The 24,789-nt window shown below is 38.5% G+C and overlaps 3 non-coding genes across 3 annotated transcripts; 1 reads left to right on the top strand and 2 right to left on the bottom strand.

Moving 5' to 3' along the window:
- Positions 1-73, top strand: trnar-ucg (transfer RNA arginine (anticodon UCG)). The gene has a single exon. It is a non-coding gene; the product is annotated as a tRNA-Arg (tRNA).
- Positions 74-1,495: 1,422 nt separating this feature from the next.
- On the bottom strand, positions 1,496-1,568 carry trnak-cuu (transfer RNA lysine (anticodon CUU)). The gene has a single exon. It is a non-coding gene; the product is annotated as a tRNA-Lys (tRNA).
- Positions 1,569-2,095: 527 nt separating this feature from the next.
- Positions 2,096-2,178, bottom strand: trnal-cag (transfer RNA leucine (anticodon CAG)). The gene has a single exon. It is a non-coding gene; the product is annotated as a tRNA-Leu (tRNA).
- Positions 2,179-24,789: the final 22,611 nt, after the last annotated feature.

Genomic DNA, 24,789 nt, shown 5'->3' with positions numbered 1-24,789 from the left:
GGGCTGGTGGCGCAATGGATAACGCGTCTGACTTCGGATCAGAAGATTCTAGGTTCAACTCCTGGCCAGCTCAGTTCAAACTTCATAAACAAAAGCTTTCACACCTGAAGTGAGTGAACTGACCAACAATAATTTCATGCCACATGAAATTATTGTTGGTCAGTTTTCTAGCGACTGTCTCATAGTGGCAAGACAAGAACACTTCTACTTTTGATGTTGACAGTTTGTTCAACACTAAACTTCATCCAGTACCATGTTGTCAAACACTGGAACCTCCACAGCACCTGAACAGGGACTTGAACCCTGGACCCTCAGATTAAAAGTCTGATGCTCTACCGTCTGAGCTCCTCAGGCTCTTTCTACAGCATTGAGACAGGAACAGAAACACCTGTGAAGGTCAAACTGATGCTTTCTTGACTTGTTCAGTCCTCCATGTTAAAGTCCACCATGCTTTTGATTGGCTCTGATTCTCTGTGGCAAAATCCAACAAGAGGCTCCAAAAATGTCCTGAATGTCACAAGAATGCACAGGACAAGATGTTAGTTTCCTTCATGTCTGAAGTTCCTCCACTGGAAAGTAAAGTCAATGCTGCTCCTCTGCTGAAACCTGGGATCGGACCAGGGACCTTTAGATCTTCAGTCTAAGGCTCTCCCAACTGAGCTGGTTCAGTTCTGAGTGAGGGCCCTGCTTCTCTCATTTATAATCTCTTCCACTCTCACTGGACCTTAGAGAGGATTGGAGCTTCTGAAGTCCTGACACATTGAACAGTTCTCCAGGACCATTTTTGATGAAGATCTGGATCACACCAGCCTTTTTTGTTTGTCTTCTTCCAGTGTCCTCAACATTGTGTGAGCCAATAATTCCACATCTGTACCAGACACACCTCTGGTTGGTGGGTTGATGGATCTTTCTGTTCTAACAGTGTCTTTTATCTTGCTTTTATCTTTTCTATCTTTTCTTTGTATCTGCATTCTGTGGTGCACGGTGGCTCTGGAAGAGCGCTCTAACTATTGTCAGTGTACCCCCCCCCCCGTACAACGAAAATAAAAGATTCTGATTCCGATTCTGACACACACACACACACACACACACACACACACGTGTATCAACATGATGTGCAGACTAAGCTAGCAGACATTAGCATTGAGAAGAAACTGATACCTGAGCCTACTTTTGGGTCTGGTCAAGTGATGACACAATAATATGACATCATTGTCAGACTGACGCCTGCTCAACACTGACCAAACGCCACCCTATTGCATTGTGGGAAATTTCTGCTTGGCTCGCGTCCATCAAAACACACAAAGACATTTCTGCAGAATCAGGATTGACAGTGGATACAATTGAGTCCACACTGGTTTTACATTCTGAGTCGGGTGCAGGTGTGGAACTTCAGACACAGTCTGTGGTTGTGTTGTTCATTCAGTGATTTTTCTTACAATTCCCAATCACAGCTGCAGAAAGTGAGAGGACAAGCAGGGATGTTCAAGATGAACGCCCAACGTGGGGCTTGAACCCACGACCCTGAGATTAAGAGTCTCATGCTCTACCGACTGAGCTAGTCAGGCTACATCAGAGTAGCTTCAATAGCCTGAAGTGATCAGATTGAGAGACGCTACAAGCTCTCCATCAGACTCACAGTCACATGAGCCATCACATGATTGATGAATGACCACAAACACCTTCATCTTTGACAAAGAAGTCAAATAAAAGGTGAACCACAGATGACACACCAGTGGTAAAAACACTAAAGTGCTGTCAAGGAGAAACAGGATACGAGCAAACACACACACAAGTTACAGAGGGAGAACTCTCCCAGAGGGAACCACTCAAAGGAGAACCTAGAGATCATCAGGCTGGATGACCTCATCAACATGAGACAGGTGGATCAGTAGACTTTGATCCAACATTTGAAGATCAGTTTTGGTGGCTGCTCCATGTTGGAGGAAACCAGGCGATGTTGGACCGTCACAGGGAAGCTCCTTTGCCTCCTTTGCTGCCAGTTCAACCACTCACTCCCATCAGTGGAGAGCAGCTTCAACTGGGTTTGGAATGTACCATTGTGGATGCATAGGAATGTGGAGAAAATGTCCTTTGTCAGAAGTGGGATTTGAACCCACGCCTCCAGGAGAGACTGCGACCTGAACGCAGTGCCTTAGACCGCTCGGCCATCCTGACAGACACTGAAAGTTGCAGACTTCAATATGAAATCAATTAATTCACTGACAAAGTAGAATTTTTTCCACAGGAGCTACTGGCTCCTTCGTTGTTGCATTTATTGTTAACATTAAACACACAGTCTGAGTTCATGGCAGGAAGAAATGAACCAGAACATTAGAACCACATTGCATCTCTTGATCAGTTTGTTACATGGGACACATTCCAGACAGGAAAGTCCTTCTGAGACTTGAACTCTGATCACTGATCCAGAGTCCAGAGTTCTCACCCTTCCACCCTGGAACCAAACACAAAGAGGAGGTTCCTCTAAATACCACTTGACATCACCTGCAATCAACATGTTGATATTTGGAGGTTCATCTTGCTCTTGTTCCAGACTACACTGGCAAAAGGATCATGAACCACAAGGAAATCAAGGAACTCCAGATTGATTCAGGACTTTCTAACTCCATCGTATGACCTGGGAGCAAAGACTGGCCAGGCCTTCCTTAATTTATCAGTTAATTACTGCTTCAACAAACATGCCACTTAATTAAGTTACCAGAATTTCTGTCATTGAAAAACCCACCAGCCTGATTTCTTGACATGACATGAAAAATTCTCCAAGAACCCACAGTTGGGTGGAAAGATACCAGGTTAACCAGGAGGAGTCCTGCTCCTGAACCATGGATGGAACAAAGTCCACTGGAAAACTCAGCAGTTCCTGAGTGCCAGATCCATCCGGGAGCTTGGGTCTCCCCTTGACTGTGGTGATCCATGAGATCAAGGAGGACAGAGGAAAGAAGGATCCTGTTGGAGATCACCTCCCTTCTTCCTCCACTTCACTACTACTTGGATGTCAGGAATATGAGGTACTTTACTCAAATGAGGTATTAGGAGTTTCCTGTTTGACAAGAAGGAAGTCAGAGGTTCATCCCTCACTTGTTGGTGGTGCCCTCAACCTGCTGAGAGCATCACTTAGTTCTCTACAGAGAAACATGGCAGCTCTGCTGAAGGCTGCAGGAAACCTGCTGGAACGGAGACTTGGACTCAGGTCACTGGATTCAAAGTCCAGGGTGCCAACAGGTCCACCAGGGCATCTGTGCTTTACTTACCGTGTAAAAAGGACCACAGTGGTCGTCTGGTTTTAATTTAACAAACAAATACGGTTGAAAACTTTGAGACAGAGACACAGGGCTCTTATTTGAAGGGCCATGGGATGGGAAATATCCCAGACCTCTGAGATCAGAGCGCTCACTTTGATCTCAGGGTCCTGACTTTGGGGGTTCTTCCTTTGGTCTTCAAATACTTGTGGTTTTTATTGGCAGAACTTTCAACTTGCATGCAAAAAGAGAATCACAGTCAATGTAAACCCAGCAGACAGTGTTTATTTCTAATAAATCAGACAATCGCACAAATGAGAATGAAAGGAAAAAACAATAAAATGTTTTAAAATCCTTCTCCACTCTAAAGCTTTTTAAAGTTCATTTGAAGGTTCAAAGGTGGAGGTGAGGAGGTCACCCTGATCCTCCCTGTCGTCACTGCCAGGATTCTTTCTTCTGGTGCTGTGGTTCTTCTGATGAAGGGGGCGTGATGTTTGCTGTCTCAGGCTCCACCAAATGTCCTCTTTAGGACGCCACAATGTGGCCTCTTCACTGCTCCATCTTCCCTGCATCGGAGACACCAGGGTTCCTCCTGGTGCCGACCCCATCGTCCTTCTACCCAATGGTGCGGCCATGGATCCTCAGAGGAGGCTGGGATCCTTTTCTCATCGGAACCACAGTTTTTCCTGGAGGGAACAACAGGAGCTTTGTTGTAATGTTTTGCTCGGTGTTTCCTGTTCAGAGCGTCAGGATCTGTGACGCCATCTTGTGGTAGGGGGTCATCATCTTGTTGTGTGGTAGTGGATTCATTGATCTGCTGTTTCAACACATTCAAGTTCATTATCCTACAAGTCAAAGTACATTTGGTGTGGAGTTTTAGTTTCTGGCCTCAATCATAACGTGTGCCTTTCTTCTTCATGAACATTTCTCAGCTTTGTAAGTTTATTCTAGTTTTTCTTCCTCACTTTTCTATTCCATTGTTGAAGATTCTACTGCAGGTTGGAGTTCCCTGTTGACTGAAGCAGAAACAGGAACAACAAGCTGGAGGCTGTCAGAGCTCCAAGTTGGGGGCTGATATTAAAGTAGGAGATGAACACATCCAGGTTAGCATCCCTCTCAGAAGCTGCTACTTTAGCTCTTCAGAGTACAGCAGCCTAGCATAGCTTCATCTGGCCAGTTAGTGGCCCACTTTGATGTCTGGGATATCAGGTTCAAGGTTCTTCACAGCTCTGAATGAAGGCTTTCTAAAGTGTTAACCAGTACTCCAGTTGTAAAAAACAATCAGGGGGATGGTAGATTTTGATGTTTAGGAACAGATCATTTGTGCTGATGACAGCCCATCAGGTGAGAGACCAACAGTGTACCCTTACTCCTCTCAAACAACAAGCATGCCATGGATATTACCTGTCTGCTACTCCTGTCATTGATCTTGACCAAGCCCCCAGGCTGACACTGCTACCACTGCTCCTACATAGTTAGAGTCAAATGCAGAGGACATTTTCCCACCGGGTGCAAGTGCAACTTCATACTCATGCTACCTATAAATCTGGGAATTCATCTATATTTTGAAACAAAACATTCTCAAGTCAAGTCCATTTTAATTAAAGTGCAAGAGCAAAAGAATGAAACAAATGTACTGTGGCAGGATAGCGCTACACTCCCCACCGTGAGGGGCAGTGTGGAAGACGATGGTGAGTGGTCACCTAGAAGTAGACCTGGTCCGACCCTTCTCCGTCCTTTCCACTTCCTCTCCCTCCTTCACGGAGCCGACAGCCGTGCGTGGTGGCGTCTCGCTGGTCAGCAGATCGGTTACAAACAAAGGTATGCATGCTTGCTCTGCTCGATTTATTCAGTGTCCTGGGCCCCATGTTTACTCTGGTTTTGCTCCGTCCAGCGGTGTGGTGTTACCGGGAGCTGGGCTGTCTCCCTGGGGCCGGTGTGTGCGTGGTGCGCTCTCTGGGGGTAAGACGCGTAGTTGTCTGCCTTTCATATCAAGCTGCCGATGGTCTGTGGTGTTCTGATTATCCTCTCCCGGCCATCGTTTGTGTAGTCTGGGCTGCGGGCTTCCTCCTCCTGCCTCGTCTGACACCACGATTCTGCTCTCCGGTAGGAAATGTTTATTCTTAGCTTTTGTTATTCTGTCATGCCCTTCATCCACATTTTAATTAGGTTAACTTGTTTATTTTGCAGTGCGCAGCCGTCAATTGCTGCTGTGAGCCTAGCTGCTGTTTTGGTTCTTCTTCTTCTTCTCTTCTCCTCGTCTTCAGTCTGGATTCTTGCTGATTCGGCTCATAACGGCTCTGCTCCCAGTGACGGCGGTTAAAGCCGTGCACTACGGCCTTTATAAGAGCCTCAACGTGGGCCAAGAGAGGGCATCCCGACCCTCATCGGCGCTGAGCCATCCCCCTTGGAGCCTGGTTTTAATTAGAGGGGCAGACATTTCCTTAATTACTTGAGTTTATTCCTTTTCTATTTGTTATTTCTTTCTTTGAATTATTACTGTTAGTTTTTGTGGGTTACATTTGATTTATTGTTTAGAACCCTTATTATTATATTATTATTATTATTATTATTATTATTGCCTTCTGCTCCCCATTTTGATCATTTGGATTTAAAACAGTTTCTGTTGGGTTATTGGGGTAGTGATATTTAGTTCGTGTGTGAGGGTTGCCTTGATTTCATGTTTTTGATGGTGTTCTTTTCTTTTCTTTGACAGGTGTTGAGGGCCCAGAGCGGCAGCGGTACCCCTGGTGGTGGTTCCTTATTCATGTTTTTTTGGTTTGCTGTGTCACGGGCGCAGTGTAGTTTTTTTGGATCCCTCCCCTTTTCGTTACCGCTGTCGTGGTAAGCCCCAGCCCTGTCCCCTTTTCTTTACGGTAATTCCTCTTGCACTCCTTATTTTATCCATTGGTATTCATTTAGTCTGTTGCTCATTTTAAACTATTTTTCTAATAAAAGTATTTTTATAATTGGAAATCACGGTCCTGTCCTGTTGTGTCTCTCGACCTGTGTGCCTTTGTTCAAAAGGAAGCCTGGTCATTTTGAAATTTTGTTTATATCCTGGGGTGAAAGCCCCCAGGTGGCGTTGTTGGCAACTGTTCCCCACCGCTCGCCTTGCCACACTACGAAACACAAAATAATGCGACAGTGATGTTGTAAGAATTGCTAATGAACACAAACTAATGCTACAGTAATGTAGTAAGAGTTGCTAATAACCTCAAAATAATGCTACAGTGATGTAGTAAGAATTGCTAATGAACTCAAAGTGATGCTGACAGTCATGTAGTAAGAGTTGCTACGATCCTCAAAATAATGCGACAGTGATGTCAGAAGAATTGCTTAAGATCTCAAAATGATGCGACAGTGATTTAGTAAGAATTGCTAATGATCTCAAAATGATGCGACAGTGATGTCGTAAGAATTGCTAATAAACTAAAAGTGATGCTGACAGTAATGTAGTAAGAGTTGCTAATAACCTCAAAATAATGCGAAAGTGATCGAGTAAGAATTGCTAATGATCTCAAAATGATGCAACACTGATGTCGTAAGAATTGCTAATGAACTCAAAATGATGCTAACAGTAATGGAGTGAAAGTTTCGAATAACCTCAAAGTGATGCTGACAGTCATTTGGTTAGAGTGGCGAGTAAATTAAAAATGATGCTGGCAGTAATGTCGTAAGAATTGCTATTAAACTCAAAACGATGCTAACAGTAACATAGTGATAGTTGCTAATAAACTCAGTGATGCTTCCAGTAATGTAGTAAGTGTTTCGAACAACCTCAAAGTGATGCTGACAGTCAAATAAGAGTTGATACGAACCTAAAAATAATGTAACAGTAATGAAGTAAAAGTTGGTACGAAACGACAAATAATGCGACAGTGATGTCAGAGGAATTGCTAATGAACTCAAAATGATGCAAACAGTAATGGAGTGAACGTTTCGAATAACCTCAAAGTGATGCTGACAGTCATGTACTAAGAGTTGCTAGGAACCTCAAAATAATGCGACAGTAATGTAGTAAAAGTTGCTACGAACCTCAAAATATTGCTACAGTGATGTCGTAAGAATTGCTAATGAACTCAAAATGATGCTAACAGTAATGTAGTGATAGTTGCTAATAAACTCAAAGTGATGCTGACAGTAATGTAGTAAGAGTTGCTACGAACCTTTAAATAATGCAACAATAATGTAGTAAGAGTTGCTACGAACCTCAAAATAATGTGACAGTGATGTCAGAAGAATTGCTAATGATCTCAAAATGATGCGACAGTGATGTCAGAAGAATTGCGAATGAACTCAAAATGATGCTAACAGTAATGGAGTGAATGTTTCGAATGACCTCAAAGTGATGCTGACAGTCATGTTCAAAGAGTTGCTACAAACCTCAAAATAATGCGACAGTAATGTAGTAAATGTTGCTACGAACCTCAAAATATTGCGACAGTGATGTCGGAAGAATTGCTAATGAACTCAAAATGATGCTAACAGTAATGTAGTGATAGTTGCTAATCAACTCAGTGATTCTTACAGTAATGTAGTAAGTGTTTCCAACAACCTCAAAGTGATGCTGATAGTCATGAAGTAAGAGTTGCTCCGAACATCAAAATAATGCGACAGTGATGTCAGAAGAATTGCTAATGATCTCAAAATGATGCGACAGTTATGTAGTAAGAATTGCTAATGAACTCAAAATGATGCTTAACAGTAGTGGAGTGAAAGTTTCGAATAACCTCAAAGTGATGCTGACGGTCATGTCGTAAGAGTTGCTACGAACCTTTAAATAATGCAACAGTAATGTAGTGAGAGTTGCTACGAACATCAAAATAATGCGACAGTGATGTCAGAAGAATTGCTAATGATCTCAAAATGATGCGACAGTGATGTAGTAAGAATTGCTAATGATCTCAAAATGATGCGACAGTGATGTAGTAAGAGTTGCTAATGAACTCAATTTAATTCTACAGTGATGTCGTAAGAGTTGCTAATAAACTCAAAATGATGCTGACAGTAATGTAGTGATAGTTGCTAATCAACTCAGTAATGCTTACAGTAATGTAGTAAGTGTTTCGAACAACCTCAAAGTGAAGCTGACAGTCATGTAGTTAGAGTTGCTACGAACCTCAAAATATTGCGACAGTAATGTAGTAAAAGTTGCTACGAACCTCAAAATATTGCGACAGTGATGTCGGAAGAATTGCTAATGAACTCAAAATGATGCTAACAGTAATGTAGTGATAGTTGCTAATCAACTCAGTGATGCTTACAGTAATGTAGTTAGTGTTTCGAATAACCTCAAAGTAATGCTGACAGTCATGTAGTAAGAGTTGCTACGAACCTCAAAATAATGCGACAGTGATGTCGGAAGAATTGCTAATGAACTCAAAATGATGCTCACAGTAACGTAGTGGTCGTTGCTAATTAACTCAGTGATGCTTACAGTAATGTAGTTAGTGTTTCGAATAACCTCAAAGTAATGCTGACAGTCATGTAGTAAGAGTTGCTACGAACCTCAAAATAATGCGACAGTGATGTCAGAAGAATTGCTAAAGATCTCAAAATGATGCGACAGTGATTTAGTAAGAATTGCTAATGAACTCAAAATGATGCTAACAGTAATGGAGTGAACATTTCGAACAACCTCAAAGTGATGCTGACAGTCATGTGGTTTGAGTTGCGAGTAAATTAAAAATGATGCTGACAGTGATGTCGTAAGAATTGCTATTGAACTCAAAACGATGCAAACAGTAATGTAGTGATAGTTGCTAATCAACTCAGTGATGCTTACAGTAATGTAGTAAGTGTTTCGAACAACCTAAAAGTGATGCTGACAGTCATGTAGTAAGAGTTGCTACGAACCTCAAAATAATTCGACAGTAATGTAGTAAAAGTTGCTACGAACCTCAAAAAAATGCGACAGTGATGCCAGAAGAATTGCTAAAGATCTCAAAATGATGTGACAGTGATGTCGGAAGAATTGCTAATGATCTCAAAATGATGCTCCAGTGATTAAGTAAGAATTGCTAATGAACTCAAAATGATGCTAACAGTAATGTAGTGATAGTTGCTAATCAACTCAGTGATGCTTACAGTAATGTAGTAAGTGTTTCGAACAACCTCAAAGTCATGCTGACAGTCATGTAGTAAGAGTTGCTACGAACCTCAAAAAAATGCGACAGTGATGTCAGAAGAATTGCTAAAGATCTCAAAATGATGCGACAGTGATTTAGTAAGATTTGCTAATGAACTCAAAATGATGCTAACAGTAATGTAGTGATAGTTGCTAATCAACTCAGTGATGCTTAGAGTAATGTAGTAAGAGTTGCTACGAACATCAAAATAATGCAACAGTGATGTCAGAAGAATTTAAGATCTCAAAATGATGCGACTGATTTCGTAAGAATTGCTAATGAACTCAAAATGATGCTAACAGTAATGGAGTGAACGTTTCGAATAACCTCAAAGTGATGCTGACAGTCATGTAGTAAGTGTTGCTACGAACCTCAAAATAATGCGACAGTGATGTCAGAAGAATTGCTAATGATCTCAAAATGATGCGACAGTGATTTAGTAAGAATTGCTAATGAACTCAAAATGATGCTAACTGTAATGGAGTGAACGTTTCGAATAACCTCAAAGTGATGCTGACAGTCATGCAGTAAGAGTTTCTACGAACCTCAAAATAATGCGACAGTGATGTCGGAAGAATTGCTATTGAACTCAAAACGATGCTAACAGTAATGTAGTAAGTGTTTCGAACAACCTCAAAGTGATGCTGACAGTAATGTGGTTTGAGTTGCAAGTAAATAAAAAATGATGCTGACAGTGATGTCGTAAGAATTGCTATTGAACTCAAAACGATGCAAACAGTAATGTAGTGATAGTTGCTAATCAACTCAGTGATGCTTACAGTAATGTAGTAAGTGTTTTGAAAAACCTCAAAGTGATGCTGACAGTCATTTAGTAAGAGTTGCTACAAACCTCAAAATAATGCGACAGTGATGTCGGAAGATTTGCTAATGATCTCAAAATGATGCGACAGTGATTTAGTAAGAATTGCTAATGAACTCAAAATGATGCTAACTGTAATGGAGTGAAAGTTGTTAATGAACTCAAAGTGATGCTGACAGTAATGTAGTAAGAGTTGCTACGAACCACAAAATAAAACGACAGTAATGTAGTAAGAGTTGCTAATGAAATCAAAGTGATGCTGACAGTAATGTAGTGATAGTTGCTAATCAACTCAGTGATGCTTACAGTAATGTAGTAAGTGTTTCGAACAACCTCAAAGTAATGCTGACAGTCATGTAGTAAGAGTTGCTATGAACCTTTAAATAATGCAACGGTAATGTCGTAAAAGTTGCTCCGAACATCAAAATAATGCGACAGTGATGTCAGAAGAATTGCTAATGAACTCAAAATGATGCTAACATTAATGGAGTGAAAGTTTCGAATAACCTCAAAGTGATGCTGACGGTCATGTCGTAAGAGTTGCTACGAACCTCAAAATAATGCGACAGTAATGTAGAAAAAGTTGCTACGAACATCAAAATAATGCGACAGTGATGTCAGAAGAATTGCTAATGAACTCAAAATGATGCTAACATTAATGGAGTGAAAGTTTCGAATAACCTCAAAGTGATGCTGACGGTCATGTCGTAAGAGTTGCTACGAACCTCAAAATAATGCGACAGTAATGTAGAAAAAGTTGCTATGAACCTCAAAATATTGCGACAGTGATGTCAGATGAATTGCTAAAGATCTCAAAATGATGCGACAGTGATTTAGTAAGAATTGCTAATAAACTCAAAATGATGCCAACAGTAATGGAGTGAACGTTTCGAACAACCTCAAAGTGATGCTGACAGTTATGTAGTAAGAGTTGCTACGAACCTCAAAAAAATGCGACAGTGATGTCAGAAGAATTGCTAATGATCTCAAAATGATGCTACAGTGATTAAGTAAGAATTGCTAATGAACTCAAATTGATGCTAACATTAATGGAGTGAAAGTTTCGAAAAACCTCAAAGTGATGCTGACAGTCATGTAGTAAGAGTTGCTACGAACATCAAAATAATGCGACAGTAATGTAGTAAAAGATGCTACGAACCTCAAGATATTGCGACAGTGATGTCGGAAGAATTGCTAATGAACTCAAAATGATGCGACAGTAATGTAGTGATAGTTGCGAATAACCTCAAAGTGATGCTGACGGTCATGTAGTAAGAGTTGCTACGAATCTCAAAATAGTGCGATAGTAACGTAGAAAAAGTTGCTACGAACCTCAAAATATTGCGACAGTGATGTCAGATGAATTGCTAAAGATCTCAAAATGATGCGACAGTGATTTAGAAAGAATTGCTAATGAACTCAAAATGATGCTAACATTAATGGAATGAAAGTTTCGGATAACCTCAAAGTGATGCTGACAGTCATGTAGTAAGAGTTTCTATGAACCTCAAAATAATGTTACAGTGATGTCGGAAGAATTGCTAATGATCTCAAAATGATGCGACAGTGATGTAGTAAGAATTGCTAATGAACTCAAAATGATGCTAACAGTAATGGAGTGAACGTTTCAAATAACCTCAAAGTGATGCTGACAGTCATGTAGTGAGAGTTTCTATGAACCTCAAAATAATGTTACAGTGATGTCGGAACAATTGCTAATGAACTTAAAATGATGCGACAGTGATGTAGTAAAAGTTGCTACGAACCTCAAAATATTGCGACAGTGATGTCGGAAGAATTTCTAATGAACTCAAGATGATGCTAACAGTAATGTAGTGATAGTTGCTAATCAACTCAGTGCTGCTTACAGTAATGTAGTCAGTGTTTCGAATAACCTCAAAGTGATGCTGACAGTCATGTCGTAAGAGTTGCTACGAAACTCAAAATAATGCGACAGTAAAGTAGAAAATGGTTGCTACGAACCTCAAAATATTGCGACAGTGATGTCAGATGAATTTCTAAAGATCTCAAAATGATGTGACAGTGATTTAGTAAGAATTGCTAATAAACTCAAAATGATGCTAACAGTAATGAAGTGAACGTTTCAAACAACTTCAAAGTGATGCTGACAGTCATGCAGTAAGAGTTGCTCCGAACCTCAAAATAATGCGACAGTGATGTCGGAAGAATTGCTAAAGATCTCAAAATGATGTGACAGTGATTTAGTAAGAATTGCTAATGAACTCAAAATGATGCTAACAGTAATGGAGTGAACGTTTCAAATAACCTCAAAGTGATGCTGACAGTAATGTAGTAAGAGTTTCTACGAACCTCAAAATAATGCGACAGTGATGTCGGAAGAATTGCTAATGATCTCAAAATGATGCGACAGTGATGTAGTAAGAATTGCTAATGAACTCAAAATGATGCTAAAAGTAATGTAGTGATAGTTGCTAATCAACTCAGTGATGCTTACAGTAATGTACTAAGTGTTTCGAACAACCTCAAAATGATGCTGACAGTAATGCAGTAAGAGTTGCTACGAACCTCAAAATAATGCGACAGTGATTTCAGAAGAATTGCTAAAGATCTCAAAATGATGCGACAGTGATTTAGTAAGAATTGCTAATGAACTCAAAATGATGCTAACAGTAAAGGAGTGAAAGTTTCGAATAACCTCAAAGTGATGCTGACAGTCATGTAGTAAGAGTTAATACGAACCTCAAAATATTGCGACAGTGATGTCAGAAGAATTGCAAATGATCTCAAAATGATGCGACAGTGACGTCGTAAGAATTGCTAATGAACTCAAGATGATGCTAACAGTAATGTAGTGATAGTTGCTATAAAACTCAGTGATGCTTCCAGTAATGTAGTAAGAGTTTCTAACAACCTCAAAGTTATGCTGACTGTCATGTAGTAAGAGTTGCTAATGAACTCAATTTAATGCTACTGTGATGTCGTAAGAATTGCTAATGAACTCAAAATGATGCTGAAGGTAATGGAGTGAAAGTTTCGAATAAACTCAAACTGATGCTGACAGTCATGTCGTAAGAGTTGCTACGAACCTCAAAATAATGCGACAGTAATGTAGTAAAAGTTGCTACGAACCTCAAAATAATGCGACAGTAATGTAGTAAAAGTTGCTACGAACCTCAAAATATTGCAACAGTGATGTCGGAAGAATTGCTAATGAACTCAAAATGATGCTAACAGTAATATAGTGATAGTTGCTCATCAACTCAGTGATGCTTACAATAATGTACTAAGTGTTTCGAACAACCTCAAAGTGATGCTGAGAGTCATGCAGTAAGAGTTGCTACGAACCTCAAAATAATGCGAATGTGATGTCAGAAGAATTGCTAAAGATCTCAAAGTGATGCTGACAGTCATGTAGTAAGAGTTTCTATGAACCTCAAAAAAATGCGACAGTGATGTCAGAAGAATTGCTAATGATCTCAAAATGATGCTACAGTGATTAAGTAAGAAGTGCTAATTAACTCAAATTGATGCTAACAGTAATGGAGTGAAAGTTTCGAATAACCTCAAAGTGATGCTGACCGTCATGTAGTAAGAGTTGCTACGAACATCAAAATAATGCGACAGTAATGTAGTAAAAGATACTACGAACCTCAAGATATTGCGACAGTGATGTCGGAAGAATTGCTAATGAACTCAAAATGATGCGACAGTAATGTAGTAATAGTTGCTAATGAACTCAAAATGATGCTAACAGTAATGGAGTGAAATTTTCGAATAACCTCAAAGTGATGCTGACAGTCATGTAGTAAGAGTTAATACGAACCTCAAAATATTGCGACAGTGATGTCTAAAGAATTGCAAATGATCTCAAAATGATGCGACAGTGACGTCGTAAGAATTGCTAATGAACTCAAGATGATGCTAACAGTAATGTAGTGATAGTTGCTATTAAACTCAGTGATGCTTCCAGTAATGTAGTAAGAGTTTCTAACAACCTCAAAGTGATGCTGACTGTCATGTAGTAAGAGTTGCTAATGAACTCAATTTAATGCTACTGTGATGTCGTGAGAATTGCTAATGAACTCAAAATGATGCTAACAGTAATGGAGTGAAAGTTTCGAATAACCTCAAAGTGATGCTGACGGTCATGTAGTAAGAGTTGCTACGAAGCTCAAAATAATGCGACAGTGATGTCGGAAGAATTGCTAATGAACTCAAAATGATGCTAACAGTAATGTAGTGATAGTTGCTAATCAACTCAGTGATGCTTACAGTAATGTAGTCAGTGTTTCGAACAACCTCAAAGTGATGCTGACAGTCATGTAGTAAGAGTTGCTACGAACCTCAAAAAAATGCGACAGTAATGTAGAAAACGTTGCTACGAACCTCAAAATATTGCGACAGTAATGTCAGATGAATTGCTAAAGATCTCAAAATGATGCGACAGTGATTTAGTAAGAATTGCTAATGAACTAAAAATGATGCTAAAAGTAATGGAGTGAACGTTTCGAAAAACCTCAAAGTGATGCTGACAGTAATGTAGTCAGAGTTGCTACGAACCTCAAAATAATGCGACAGTGATGTCAAAAGAATTGCTAAAGATCTCAAAATGATGCGACAGTGATTTAGTAAGAATTGCTAATGAATTCAAAATGATGCTAACACTAATGGAGTGAACGTTTCAAATAACTTCAAAGTGATGCTGACAGTCATGTAGTAAGAGTTTCTACGAACCTCAAAATAATGCGACAGTGATGTCGGAAGAATTGCGAATGATCTCAAAATGATGCGACAGTGATGTAGTAAGAATTGCTAATTAACTCAAAATGATGCTAAAAGTAATGTAGTGATAGTTGCTAATCAACTCAGTGATGCTTACAGTAATGTACTAAGTGTTTCGAACAACCTCAAAATAATGCTGACAGTCATGCAGTAAGAGTTGCTACGAACCTCAAAATAATGCGACAGTGACGTCGTAAGAATTGCGAATGAACTCAAGATGATGCTAACAGTAATGTAGTGATAGTTGCTATTAAACTCAGTGATGCTTACAGTAATGTAGTAAGAGTTTCTAACAACTTCAAAGTGATGCTGACTGTCATGTAGTAAGAGTTGCTAATGAACTCAATTTAATGCTACTGTGATGTCGTAAGAATTGCTAATGAACTCAAAATGATGCTAACAGTAATGGAGTGAAAGTTTCGAATAACCTCAAAGTGATGCTGACAGTCATGTAGTAAGAGTTGCTACGAACCTCATAAAAATGCGACAGTGATGTCAGAAGAATTGCTAATGATCTCAAAATGATGCTACAGTGATGAAGTAAGAAGTGCTAATGAAATCAAATTGATGCTAACAGTAATGGAGTGAAAGTTTCGAATAACCTCAAAGTGATGCTGACAGTCATGTAGTAAGAGTTGCTACGAACCTCAAAATAATGCAACAGTGATGTCAGAAGAATTGCTGAAGATCTCAAAATGATGCTCACAGTAATAAAGTGAACGTTTCGAATAACCTCAAAGTGATGCTGACAGTCATGTAGTAAGAGTTTCTATGAACCTCAAAATAATGCGACAGTGATGTCGGAAGAATTGCTAATGATCTTAAAATGATGCGACAGTGATGTAGTAAGAATTGCTAATGAACTCAAAATGATGCTAACAGTAATGGAGTGAAAGTTTCGAATAACCTCAAAGTGATGCTGACGGTCATGTCGTAAGAGTTGCTACGAACCTCAAAATAATGCGACAGTAATGTAGAAAAAGTTGCTACGAACCTCAAAATATTGCGACAGTGATGTCAGATGAATTGCTAAAGATCTCAAAATGATGCGACAGTGATTTAGTAAGAATTGCTAATAAACTCAAAATGATGCCAACAGTAATGGAGTGAACGTTTCGAACAACCTCAAAGTGATGCTGACAGTTATGTAGTAAGAGTTGCTACGAACCTCAAAAAAATGCGACAGTGATGTCAGAAGAATTGCTAATGATCTAAAAATGATGCTAAAAGTAATGTAGTGATAGTGGCTAATCAACTCAGTCATGCTTACAGTAATGTACTAAGTGTTTCGAACAACCTCAAAATGATGCTGACAGTCATGCAGTAAGAGTTGCTACGAACCTCAAAATAATGCGACAGTGATGTAGTAAGAATTGCGAATGAACTAAAAATGATGCTAACAGTAATGGAGTGAAAGTTTCGAATAACCTCAAAGTGATGCTGACAGTCATGTAGTAAGTGTTGCAACGAACCTTAAAATAATGCGACAGTAATGTAGTAAAAGTTGCTACGAACCTCAAAATATTGCGACAGTGATGTCGGAAGAATTGCTAATGATCTCAAAATGATGCTACAGTGATTAAGTAAGAAGTGCTAATGAACTCAAATTGATGCTAACATTAATGGAGTGAAAGTTTCGAATAACCTCAAAGTGATGCTGACAGTCATGTAGTAAGAGTTGCTAAGAACATCAAAATAATGCGACAGTAATGTAGTAAAAGATGCTACGAACCTCAAGATATTGCGACATTGATGTCAGAAGAATTGCAAATGATCTCAAAATGATGCGACAGTGACGTCGTAAGAATTGCTAATGAACTCAAGATGATGCTAACAGTAATGTAGTGATAGTTGCTATTAAACTCAGTGATGCTTACAGTAATGTAGTAAGAGTTTCTAACAACTTCAAAGTGATGCTGACTGTCATGAAGTAAGAGTTGCTAATGAACTCAATTTAATGCTTCAGTGATGTCGTAAGAATTGCTAATGAACTCAAAATGATGCTAACAGTAATGTAGTGATAGTTGCTAATCAACTCAGTGATGCTTACAGTAATGTACTAAGTGTTTCGAACAACCTCAAAGTGATGTTGAAAGTCATGCAGTAAGAGTTGCTACGAACCTCAATATAATGCAACAGTGATGTCAGAAGAATTGCTAAAGATCTGAAAATGATGCGACGGTGATTTCGTAAGAATTGCTAAGGAACTAAAAATGATGCTAACAGTAATGGAGTGAATGTTTCGAATAACCTCAAAGTGATGCTGACAGTCATGTAGTAAGAGTTTCTACGAACCTCAAAATAATGCGACAGTGATGTCGGAAGAATTGCTAATGATCTCAAAATGATGCGACAGTGATGTAGTAAGAATTGCTAATGAACTCAAAATGATGCTAACTGTAATGGAGTGAAAGTTTTGAATAACCTCAAAGTGATGCTGACAGTCATGTGGTTTGAGTTGCGAGTAAATTAAAAATGATGCTGACAGTGATGTCGTAAGAATTGCTATTGAACTCAAAACGATGCTAACAGTAACGTAGTGATAGTTGCTAATCAACTCAGTGATGCTTACAGTAATGTAGTAAGTGTTTCGAACAACCTCAAAGTGATGCTGACAGTCATGTAGTAAGAGTTGCTACGAACCTCAAAATAATGCGACAGTGATGTCAGAAGAATTGCTAAAGATCTCAAAATGATGCGACAGTGATTTAGTAAGAATTGCAAATTAACTCAAAATGATGCTAACAGTAATGGAGTGAACGTTTCGAAAAACCTCAAAGTGATGCTGACAGTAATGTACGAAGAGTTGCTACGAACCTCAAAATAATGCGACAGTGATGTCAGAAGAATTGCTAATGATCTCAAAATGATGCTACAGTGATTTAGTAAGAATTGCTAATGAACTCGAAATGATGCTAACATTAATGGAGTGAAAGTTGCTAATAACCTCAAAGTGATGCTGACGGTCATGTAGAAAGAGTTGCTACGAACCTCAAAATAATGCGACAGGAATGTAGAAAAACTTGCTACGAACCTCAAAATATTGCGACTGTGATGTCAGATGAATTTCTAAAGATCTCAAAATGATGCGACAGTGATTTAGTAAGAATTGCTAATAAACTCAAAATGATGCTAACAGTAATGGAGTGAACGTTTCGAACAACCTCAAAGTGATGCTGACAGTAATGTAGTAAGAGTTGCTCCGAACCTCAAAATAATGCGACAGTGATGTCAGAAGAATTGCTAAAGATCTCAAAATGATGCGACAGTGATTTAGTAAGAATTGCTAATCAACTCAAAATGATGCTAACATTAATGGAGTGAAAGTTGCTAATAAACTCAAAGTGATGCTGACAGGAATGTAGTCAGAGTTGCTACGAACGTTTAAATAATGCAACAGTAATGTAGCAAGAGTTGCTACAAACATCAAAATAATGCGACAGTGATGCCAGAAGAATTGCTAATGATCTCAAAATGATGCGACAGTGATGTAGTAAGAATTGCTTATGAACTCAAAATGATGCTAACAGTAATGGAGTGAAAGTTTCAAACAACCTCAAAGTGATGCTGACACTAATGTAGGAAGAGTTGCTACGAACCTCAAAAAAATGCGACAGTGATGTCAGAAGAATTGCTAATGATCTCAAAATGATGCTACAGTGATGTCGTAAGAATTGCAAATGAACTCAAGATGATGCTAACAGTAATGTAGTGATAGTTGCTAATAAACTCAGTGATTCTTACAGTAATGTAGTAAGAGTTTCGAACAACCTCAAAGTGATGCTGACAGTCATGTAGTAAGAGTTGCTACTGAACTCAATTTAATGCGACTTTGATGTCGTAAGTATTGCTAATGAACTCAATTTAATGCTACTGTGATGTAAGAATTGCTAATGAACTCAAAATGATGCTGACAGTAATGGAGTGAAAGTTTCGAATAACCTCAAAGTGATGCTGACAGTCATGTAGTAAGAGTTGCTACGAACCTCAATATAATGCGACAGTAATGTAGTAAAAGTTCCTACGAACCTCAAAATAATGCGACAGTGATGTCGGAAGAATTGCTAATGAACTCAAAATGATGCTAACAGTAATGTAGTGATAGTTGCTAATCAACTCAGTGATGCTTACAGTAATGTACTAAGTGTTTCGAACAACCTCAAAGTGATGTTGAAAGTCATGCAGTAAGAGTTGCTACGAACCTCAATATAATGCAACAGTGATGTCAGAAGAATTACTAAAGATCTGAAAATGATGCGACAGTGATTTCGTAAGAATTGCTAAGGAACTAAAAATGATGCTAACAGTAATGGAGTGAATGTTTCGAATAACCTCAAAGTGATGCTGACAGTCATGTAGTAAGAGTTGCTACGAACCTCAAAATAATGCGACAGTGATGTCGGAAGAATTGCTAATGATCTCAAAATGATGCGACAGTGATGTAGTAAGAATTGCTAATGAACTCAAAATGATGCTAACAGTAATGGAGTGAAAGTTTTGAATAACCTCAAAGTGATGCTGACAGTCATGCAGTAAGAGTTGCTACGAACCTCAAAATAATGCGAATGTGATGTCAGAAGAATTGCTAAAGATCTCAAAATGATGCGACAGTAATGTAGTAAGAATTGCTAATGAACTCAAAATGATGCTAACAGTAATGGAGTGAAAGTTTTGAATAACCACAGAGTGATGCTGACAGTCATGTAGTAAGTGTTTTAACGAACCTTAAAATAATGCGACACTAATGTAGTAAAAGTTGCTACGAACCTCAAAATATTGCGACAGTGATGTCAGAAGAATTGCTAATGATCTCAAAATGATGCAACAGTGATTTAGTAAGAATTGCTAATGAACTCAAAATGATGCTAACAGTAATGGAGTGAAAGTTTCGAATAACCTCAAAGTGATGCTGACGGTCATGTAGTAAGAGTTGCTACGAAGCTCAAAATAATGCGACAGTGATGTCGGAAGAATTGCTAATGAACTCAAAATGATGCTAACAGTAATGTAGTGATAGTTGCTAATCAACTCAGTGATGCTTACAGTAATGTAGTCAGTGTTTCGAACAACCTCAAAGTGATGCTGACAGTCATGTAGTAAGAGTTGCTACGAACCTCAAAAAAATGCGACAGTAATGTAGAAAACGTTGCTACGAACCTCAAAATATTGCGACAGTGATGTCAGATGAATTGCTAAAGATCTCAAAATGATGCGACAGTGATTTAGTAAGAATTGCTAATGAACTAAAAATGATGCTAAAAGTAATGGAGTGAACGTTTCGAAAAACCTCAAAGTGATGCTGACAGTAATGTAGTCAGAGTTGCTACGAACCTCAAAATAATGCGACAGTGATGTCAAAAGAATTGCTAAAGATCTCAAAATGATGCGACAGTGATTTAGTAAGAATTGCTAATGAATTCAAAATGATGCTAACACTAATGGAGTGAACGTTTCAAATAACTTCAAAGTGATGCTGACAGTCATGTAGTAAGAGTTTCTACGAACCTCAAAATAATGCGACAGTGATGTCGGAAGAATTGCGAATGATCTCAAAATGATGCGACAGTGATGTAGTAAGAATTGCTAATTAACTCAAAATGATGCTAAAAGTAATGTAGTGATAGTTGCTAATCAACTCAGTGATGCTTACAGTAATGTACTAAGTGTTTCGAACAACCTCAAAATGATGCTGACAGTCATGCAGTAAGAGTTGCTACGAACCTCAAAATAATGCGACAGTGACGTCGTAAGAATTGCGAAGTAACTCAAGATGATGCTAACAGTAATGTAGTGATAGTTGCTATTAAACTCAGTGATGCTTACAGTAATGTAGTAAGAGTTTCTAACAACTTCAAAGTGATGCTGACTGTCATGTAGTAAGAGTTGCTAATGAACTCAATTTAATGCTACTGTGATGTCGTAAGAATTGCTAATGATCTCAAAATGATGCTACAGTGATGAAGTAAGAAGTGCTAATGAAATCAAATTGATGCTAACAGTAATGGAGTGAAAGTTTCGAATAACCTCAAAGTGATGCTGACAGTCATGTAGTAAGAGTTGCTACGAACCTCAAAATAATGCAACAGTGATGTCAGAAGAATTGCTGAAGATCTCAAAATGATGCTCACAGTAATAAAGTGAACGTTTCGAATAACCTCAAAGTGATGCTGACAGTCATGTAGTAAGAGTTTCTATGAACCTCAAAATAATGCGACAGTGATGTAGTAAGAATTGCTAATGATCTTAAAATGATGCGACAGTGATGTAGTAAGAATTGCTAATGAACTCAAAATGATGCTAACAGTAATGGAGTGAAAGTTTCGAATAACCTCAAAGTGATGCTGACGGTCATGTCGTAAGAGTTGCTACGAACCTCAAAATAATGCGACAGTAATGTAGAAAAAGTTGCTACGAACCTCAAAATATTGCGACAGTGATGTCAGATGAATTGCTAAAGATCTCAAAATGATGCGACAGTGATTTAGTAAGAATTGCTAATAAACTCAAAATGATGCCAACAGTAATGGAGTGAACGTTTCGAACAACCTCAAAGTGATGCTGACAGTTATGTAGTAAGAGTTGCTACGAACCTCAAAAAAATGCGACAGTGATGTCAGAAGAATTGCTAATGATCTAAAAATGATGCTAAAAGTAATGTAGTGATAGTGGCTAATCAACTCAGTGATGCTTACAGTAATGTACTAAGTGTTTCGAACAACCTCAAAATGATGCTGACAGTCATGCAGTAAGAGTTGCTACGAACCTCAAAATAATGCGACAGTGATGTAGTAAGAATTGCGAATGAACTCAAAATGATGCTAACAGTAATGGAGTGAAAGTTTCGAATAACCTCAAAGTGATGCTGACAGTCATGTAGTAAGTGTTGCAACGAACCTTAAAATAATGCGACAGTAATGTAGTAAAAGTTGCTACGAACCTCAAAATATTGCGACAGTGATGTCGGAAGAATTGCTAATGATCTCAAAATGATGCTACAGTGATTAAGTAAGAAGTGCTAATGAACTCAAATTGATGCTAACATTAATGGAGTGAAAGTTTCGAATAACCTCAAAGTGATGCTGACAGTCATGTAGTAAGAGTTGCTACGAACATCAAAATAATGCGACAGTAATGTAGTAAAAGATGCTACGAACCTCAAGATATTGCGACAGTGATGTCGGAAGAATTGCTAATGAACTCAAAATGATGCCACAGTAATGTAGTGATAGTTGCTAATGAACTCAAAATGATGCTAACAGTAATGGAGTGAAAGTTTCGAATAACCTCAAAGTGATGCTGACAGTCATGTAGTAAGAGTTAATACGAACCTCAAAATATTGCGACAGTGATGTCAGAAGAATTGCAAATGATCTCAAAATGATGCGACAGTGACGTCGTAAGAATTGCTAATGAACTCAAGATGATGCTAACAGTAATGTAGTGATAGTTGCTATTAAACTCAGTGATGCTTACAGTAATGTAGTAAGAGTTTCTAACAACTTCAAAGTGATGCTGACTGTCATGAAGTAAGAGTTGCTAATGAACTCAATTTAATGCTTCAGTGATGTCGTAAGAATTGCTAATGAACTCAAAATGATGCTAACAGTAATGGAGTGAAAGTTTCGAATAACCTCAAAGTGATGCTGACAGTCATGTAGTAAGAGTTGCTACGAACCTCAAAATAATGCGACATTGATGTCAGAAGAATTGCTGAAGATCTCAAAATGATGCTAACAGTAATGGAGTGAACGTTTCGAATAACCTCAAAGTGATGCTGACAGTCATGTAGTAAGAGTTTCTATGAACCTCAAAATAATGCGACAGTGATGTCGGAAGAATTGCTAATGATCTCAAAATGATGCGACAGTGATGTAGTAAGAATTGCTAATGAACTCAAAATGATGCTAACAGTAATGGAGTGAAAGTTTCGAATAACCTCAAAGTGATGCTGACGGTCATGTCGTAAGAGTTGCTACGAACCTCAAAATAATGCGACAGTAAGGTAGAAAAAGTTGCTACGAACCTCAAAATATTGCGACAGTGATGTCAGATGAATTGCTAAAGATCTCAAAATGATGCGACAGTGATTTAGTAAGAATTGCTAATGAACTCAATTTGATGCTAACATTAATGGAGTGAACGTTTCGAATAACCTCAAAGTGATGCTGACAGTCATGTAGTAAGAGTTAATACGAACCTCAAAATATTGCGACAGTGATGTCGGAAGAATGGCTAATGATCTCAAAATGATGCGACAGTGATGTCGGAAGAATTGCTAATGATCTCAAAATGATGCGACAGTGATATCGTAAGAATTGCTAATGAACTCAAGATGATGCTAACAGTAATGTAGTGATAGTTGCTATTAAACTCAGTGATGCTTACAGTAATGTAGTAAGAGTTTCGAATAACCTCAAAGTGATGCTGACAGTCATGTAGTAAGAGTTGCTACTGAACTCAATTTAATGCGACTGTGATGTCGTAAGTATTGCTAATGAACTCAATTTAATGCTACTGTGATGTCGTAAGAATTGCTAATGAACTAAAAATGATGCTGATAGTAATGGAGTGAAAGTTTCGAATAACCTCAAAGTGATGCTGACAGTCATGTAGTAAGAGTTGCTACGAACCTCAAAATATAATGCGACAGTAATGTAGTAAAACTTCCTACGAACCTCAAAATAATGCGACAGTGATGTCGGAAGAATTGCTAATGAACTCAAAATGATGCTAACAGTAATGTAGTGATAGTTGCTAATCAACTCAGTGATGCTTACAGTAATGTACTAAGTGTTTCGAACAACCTCAAAGTGATGTTGAAAGTCATGCAGTAAGAGTTGCTACGAACCTCAATATAATGCAACAGTGATGTCAGAAGAATTGCTAAAGATCTGAAAATGATGCGACGGTGATTTCGTAAGAATTGCTAAGGAACTAAAAATGATGCTAACAGTAATGGAGTGAATGTTTCGAATAACCTCAAAGTGATGCTGACAGTCATGTAGTAAGAGTTTCTACGAACCTCAAAATAATGCGACAGTGATGTCGGAAGAATTGCTAATGATCTCAAAATGATGCGACAGTGATGTAGTAAGAATTGCTAATGAACTCAAAATGATGCTAACTGTAATGGAGTGAAAGTTTTGAATAACCTCAAAGTGATGCTGACAGTCATGTGGTTTGAGTTGCGAGTAAATTAAAAATGATGCTGACAGTGATGTCGTAAGAATTGCTATTGAACTCAAAACGATGCTAACAGTAACGTAGTGATAGTTGCTAATCAACTCAGTGATGCTTACAGTAATGTAGTAAGTGTTTCGAACAACCTCAAAGTGATGCTGACAGTCATGTAGTAAGAGTTGCTACGAACCTCAAAATAATGCGACAGTGATGTCAGAAGAATTGCTAAAGATCTCAAAATGATGCGACAGTGATTTAGTAAGAATTGCAAATTAACTCAAAATGATGCTAACAGTAATGGAGTGAACGTTTCGAAAAACCTCAAAGTGATGCTGACAGTAATGTACGAAGAGTTGCTACGAACCTCAAAATAATGCGACAGTGATGTCAGAAGAATTGCTAATGATCTCAAAATGATGCTACAGTGATTTAGTAAGAATTGCTAATGAACTCGAAATGATGCTAACATTAATGGAGTGAAAGTTGCTAATAACCTCAAAGTGATGCTGACGGTCATGTAGAAAGAGTTGCTACGAACCTCAAAATAATGCGACAGGAATGTAGAAAAACTTGCTACGAACCTCAAAATATTGCGACTGTGATGTCAGATGAATTGCTAAAGATCTCAAAATGA

The sequence above is a fragment of the Aulostomus chinensis genome, chromosome 1 (genome assembly GCF_037954235.1).
Source record: "Aulostomus chinensis isolate RoL2024-O1b breed Wild chromosome 1, RoL_Achi_v1.0, whole genome shotgun sequence".
Classification (NCBI taxonomy): Eukaryota; Metazoa; Chordata; class Actinopteri; order Syngnathiformes; family Aulostomidae; genus Aulostomus; species Aulostomus chinensis.
This window is presented reverse-complemented; position numbering and strand designations above follow the sequence as displayed.